Source organism: Bombina bombina, chromosome 3 (assembly GCF_027579735.1).
Source record: "Bombina bombina isolate aBomBom1 chromosome 3, aBomBom1.pri, whole genome shotgun sequence".
Classification (NCBI taxonomy): Eukaryota; Metazoa; Chordata; class Amphibia; order Anura; family Bombinatoridae; genus Bombina; species Bombina bombina.
The window spans coordinates 467,260,140-467,265,637 of NC_069501.1; the positions used below are offsets into that span (position 1 = coordinate 467,260,140).

Below are 5,498 nucleotides of genomic sequence, written 5' to 3' on the forward strand. Positions count from 1 at the left end.
ATTCTCTAGATTGGTTTATTAGTGTACACCTGTTGGAATATACCCACCTAACTCGCCAATTCTGAACCATTACTGGTGCAAGTAAGAGACGTAAACATATTGGGAACTGTTTTGGGCCTTAAGATGAAGCAGTATTGAATGACCTTTCTCAATCAGTTAATTTCGTTTTTGAACCTCTGTGTTTTTTTTCCTGTTCCACCTACTTTGTTACCTTGACCATGTTTTTATTATTGATGTGAACAAGGATGACTTCATGTTTTTGCCTCCGATTCAGATTCATTAACCTCAGGTCAGTTTTGGGTGCTGTGCAGATGCAGATTGTCATCATAACAAGGGAAAGCTTTCTGTAGGATTAATGCCAGAGCTGGGAGTAGACAGTAGTCAGGATTGTGTGTGAGGGGGAAACTAGTTCATGAAATTCTGTGTTTCTTAACCCTGATCCTTGGGGCTCAACACCGGTGATTGATTCATTGAATATCCCGTTTATACCCAAAATAAAAGTTCTGTTAAAGCAGTGTTTCCCAAACGCGGTCCTCACGTACCCCCCAACAGGCCTGGTTTTCATTAAAGCTGAACTAGTAGTGCACAGGTGAAGTAACCAGCTGATGGGTAAGAGCAGGTTAGTAACTATGGTTACTGATCAGCTGATTACTTCACCTGTGCACTAGTTCAGCTATAATGAAAACCAGGCCTGTTGGGGGCTACGTTTGTAAAACACTGTGTTAACGGGACATCTAGAACATCCCGATTAAATCAGATGGTGAAGGATATCTATATGCAAACTACCGCACCTGATTGGCTCATCAGCTATGTCCAGGGTTACTTGCAGCTTCCAAAATATATTTTGCATTATTCCCTATATATCAAGGCTTGAAAAATCCTGTGAGCCACAACCACTAGAGCTTTAACATTTTGTAGTACTCAACAAATGTTTTAAAAGTCTCTTGTGAGATAAAATATGAAATATTGCATTTGTCATCCCCTGCTATATATATAAGCAGTGTTTTATCATTGTGCAGCTTTGCATGCCAGGGTGTCACCTGTATAAAAAAAGAAATAGAGACGTTCATCACATTTAATTCAGAAGTTACAACAAGGTTGTCTGGGAGCAAAAAAAGCATTGATGACCACTGACCTATCCTAACCATGTGTCTGAGGCCCAAGATTAAGAAACACTGATGTATTTCTATATGCATTGTTTGTTTTCCCCCCTTTTGGTTTATTTGCCTATATATTTGTATGCCTACATGATGAGAGGATTAAAAAGGAGCAGTCATATACTTCTTAGTAATGATGGGCAACATGTCTGTGGCATTGTTTTTATCCAAATAGTACCCCCTCACACATCATCTCTCAATATCAGTCTGTGTAGGAAAAGGAGAAGAGAATCTTTAAATTGGGTGGGGGGGGGGGGGGGGGTAGGTAACCTATAATGGCCCATACATTGAAAAAAAAAAAATAAGGCCTATGGCCGTAGGTTGATCAGTCCTGTCCTATGCTTTATGAATTATTGCAGGCTGTACATTTAAACACAGAAAACTTTTCTTTCTAGCAATGATGCATTTGATACTCAGTGTCAAATTTGTTTGCTACCACTCAGGAGCAATTTAATACCCCAAGATCAGCGGAGGGTTTAATAAACATCAAAGTCAGAGCTTACAAAATAAACTGGATAAAAAAAAAATTTGTATTGCAAAGTGCATTAAAATAGTGTGAATCAGCTGTGCAGCCCCAAGGTACTATTTAATTTTTACTTCACTTAAAATTACTGTGCACATTACACCATGTTGTTTTGTTTTTTAAACTCTATTGCTAAATTTTTAGATTTAAGAGTGAATTGTGCAATATTTGACTATATATACTGTGTGTATATATATATATATTGCAGGTAAAGTCAGATCCCCTCAGACTGAATCAAATATTTATACAATGCACTGTAATTCCCCCACCTTCACTATTTTTTTTGCCTCCGTCTGGGGGGTAAACCTCATTCCCCAAGGTCCACTTGGGGTGGATGCCAGAGGATCGGTGGAGATAAAATAAAAAAAGTGTAAATGGGGGAATTACAGTACATCGCCGCTTGGGTAATCCTAGCATTACCTGGGTAATCCCAGGATTCCTGACTTTACCTGTAACACATACACACATATATATATATATATATATATATATATATTGTGTGCATGTTTAAATACATACACAGCTATTAAACATTTTTACCCTTTTAATAGACATCTGCATCAGAACAGAGGTAGTTTTCCTCAGGACTATGCCTTTTAACACTATAGTATCTATAGACAATGCACACACTCTGCACCTCTCTTGCTATAATGTACCTTTTACTGTGACTGACCGCATAACCCCTTTTAACAACAGTTCTAGAAGTACCATAGAATACTCATCTTGCTTGCTTTTAAGTCATATAATCATTTACTACTTTTCTTTGCCACTCACATCAATGTGGTCACCTGCTACAGTAGTGTTTAGACATTGTGGCATACATCGGGTATTTAGTTTATGGGGCAAAATTGGGATCATTTCTTTTCAGACACTGTAAACTGATCTCTGTATTTTCTTGATTAGTAGAATGCTTTATTCTGATTAGTGTAGGTGTTTCCCATTGACATCTGTATGAAACAACATTTACACTAGAAGTATTGTTTGATTTAAATTCGCTTTGAAATGAAATAATCAAAGGGACTTTTAGTTATAATAAAGAACAGCTGAAAAAAATGAGAGGGGGGAAAGAAAAAAAAGGTTTGTACCCAGTGTGTGTATGTACCACGTTTGCTTGGTCCTATCACTTGATTTTTGTATACAAGTGGATCCTAATCTTTATTATGTATTGACTGGTGTTCATTCACAAGTAACAGCAAGCAGAGGTAGCGTCCAAGTTTTATATTATACAATGTATTATTTAGGGAGTTTTTTTGTTGGGTTTATAAATTAAATACTTTAGTGTATGTTCATTTTCACACACAAAAAACAACCCACAATCAGTTAAAGGGATAGTAAACCCAAATTTTTACTTTTATTATTCAGCTAGAGCATGCACTTTTAAGCAACTTTCTAATTTACAACTATTATCAATTTTTCTTCGTTCTCATGCTATCTTTAATTGAAAATGCAGGAATCCACGCTAAGAAGCCGGCCCATTTTTGGTTCAGCACCTGGGTTGCACTTGCTGATTGGTGACTGTTAGCCACCAATCAGCAAGTGCAACCCAGGTTCTCAACCAAAAATGGGCTGGCTTCTAAGCTTACATTCTTGCTTTCCAAATAAAGATAGCAAGAGAACAAAGAAAAATTGATAATCAGAGTAAATTAGAAAGTTGCTTAAAATTGCATGCTCTATCTGAATCATGAAATAAAAAAAATTGGGTTTACTATCCCTTTAATAATATTATATACTCTGTGTGTTGGTCACAGCTAGAATGTAAAAGGCTTCCTCTCCCATTTTGCCATCACACTGATTGTGCAGTGCTGAAATCTGTCACTAGGTGGAGTCAGTCTTTCTCCTCTGTTCATGTAAACCATTAAAAGAACAGTAAACAGCTTTTTGTGTGTTAAAAAAAGTGTTTGTCCCACACTCCCTAGAGAACCCAAAAAGCCAATTCTGTAAAATGTAAATGCTATTAAACATGTGGTTTAGGCAATTTTTAGCATTTTGAAAACCTAGGTTATGAATTTTGCTTTTAGGCCACTTTTTAAGGAGTGTGGTACAATGCACAATTTTGTCCTTTTAAATAATTGCCGGAGGCCCAGTTTGTATAAACACAAAACATGATTAGGGTACCTGCCAGAGTACAATATTTTCAAATTATGGTGCGGAGAGAATTAACACGTCAGCCCCTTCCAAACTGCACTATTTTTGTATAGTTCCCGCCAAAAGAATTCCGTTAAAGGGACAGTCTAGTCAAAATTAAACTTTCATTATTCAGATAGGACATGTAATTTTAATCAACTTTTCAATTTTCTTTTATCATCAAATTTGCTTTTTTCTCTTGGTATTCTTAGTTGAAACTAAACCTAGGTAGGCTCATATGCTAATTTCTAAGCCCTTGAGGGCTGCCTCTTATCACATGCTTTTTAAATTGATTTTCACAACAAGAGACTTGATAGTTCATGTGGGCCATATAGATAACGCAGAAAGTTATTTGATTTAGCACAACACAATGCTAAATTTAAGACAGTAGATAATAAACAGTCATGTGATCAGGGGGCTGTCAGAAGGTTCTTAGATACAACGTAATCAGAGGTAAAAAGTATATTAATATAACTGTTGGTTATGCAAAACTGGAGAATGTGTAATAAAGGGATTATCTATCTTTTTTAAAACAATAAAAATTCTATTGTAGACTGTCCCTTTAATGTCCATAAAAAAGGGACAGACAACTCCACCATGTTCTTTAATGATTTAGATAGAACATACAACTTTAAACAACCTTCCAATTTACTTTTATCAGTTGCTTCATTCTCTGAACAGCATTGCACTAGAGAACACAGCACATTTGAAAATAGAATTGATTTCAAGTGTCTTAAGATTGCATGATTCAGAGAATGTAATTTTAATTTTCACTTTCTTATCCCTTTAAAGAGACATATTACTCAATGTATCTTGTTAAAATATTTTTGTTTCCCCCACCCCATGAAAAAAAGGTTTAAAGGGACAGTATACACTCATTTTCATATAACTGCATGTAGTAGACACTACTATAAAGAATAAGATGCACAGATACAGATATAAAAATCCAGTATAAAACTGTTTAAAAACTTACTTAGAAGCTGTAAGTTTGGCTCTGTTGAAAAGGTAGCTGGAAAGCCCACTGCAAGTGGCAAATAAGACACTCCCCCCTCCCCCTTCTTTTGCATATGAAAAGACCCTTTACACAAACAGGAGCAAGCTGGAGTAGGTAGTCGAGCGTATTCACATAAAACTTTGGGGCTTGGTTAGGAGTCTGAAAATCAGAGCAATGTTATTTAAAAATAAGCAAAACTACACATTAATTTAAAAAAAAAAAACTTTATGGGCTATATAAATAGATTATCTACAAAACATTTATGCAAAGAAAAAATGAGTGTATAATGTCCCTTTAAGTGAGTCTAGTCAAAATTAAATTTTCATGATTTTGATAGGGCGTGCAATTTTAACCCTTTCCTGCCAAGGTTAAAGTGTCTACATCGGAACAACTGTTCCAATGTAGACAAATTGAAATCACACGATCGCGAGATTTCAATTATTGGATCGAGTCTGGGGGGCATCCCTATAACCCTAGAAGCGCCCTCCAGAACGAAATCAAATCCAGGAAGCACAGAAGGCTTCAGGACAGCCGTTTGCTATGACGTTCTATTCCGTCATAACGGCTCTAAAGCCCAGTGTAATTATGACTGAATATAACGATATTAGAAGGTTAAACAACTTTCCATTTAAATGGACAGTCAACACCAGAATTTTTGTTGTTTAAAAAGATAGATAATCTCTTTATTACCCATTCCCCA

The 5,498-nt window shown here is 36.0% G+C and overlaps 1 protein-coding gene across 1 annotated transcript in view; it reads left to right on the top strand.

Moving 5' to 3' along the window:
- The window catches only part of USP49 (ubiquitin specific peptidase 49), a 227,162-nt gene extending 226,908 nt beyond the window's left edge, over nucleotides 1-254 (top strand). The window contains exon 7 of the mRNA XM_053705336.1: nucleotides 1-254. This exon is cut by the window's left edge and continues 475 nt beyond it. The gene's annotated coding sequence lies outside the window, so the exon portion shown is untranslated.
- Nucleotides 255-5,498: the final 5,244 nt, after the last annotated feature.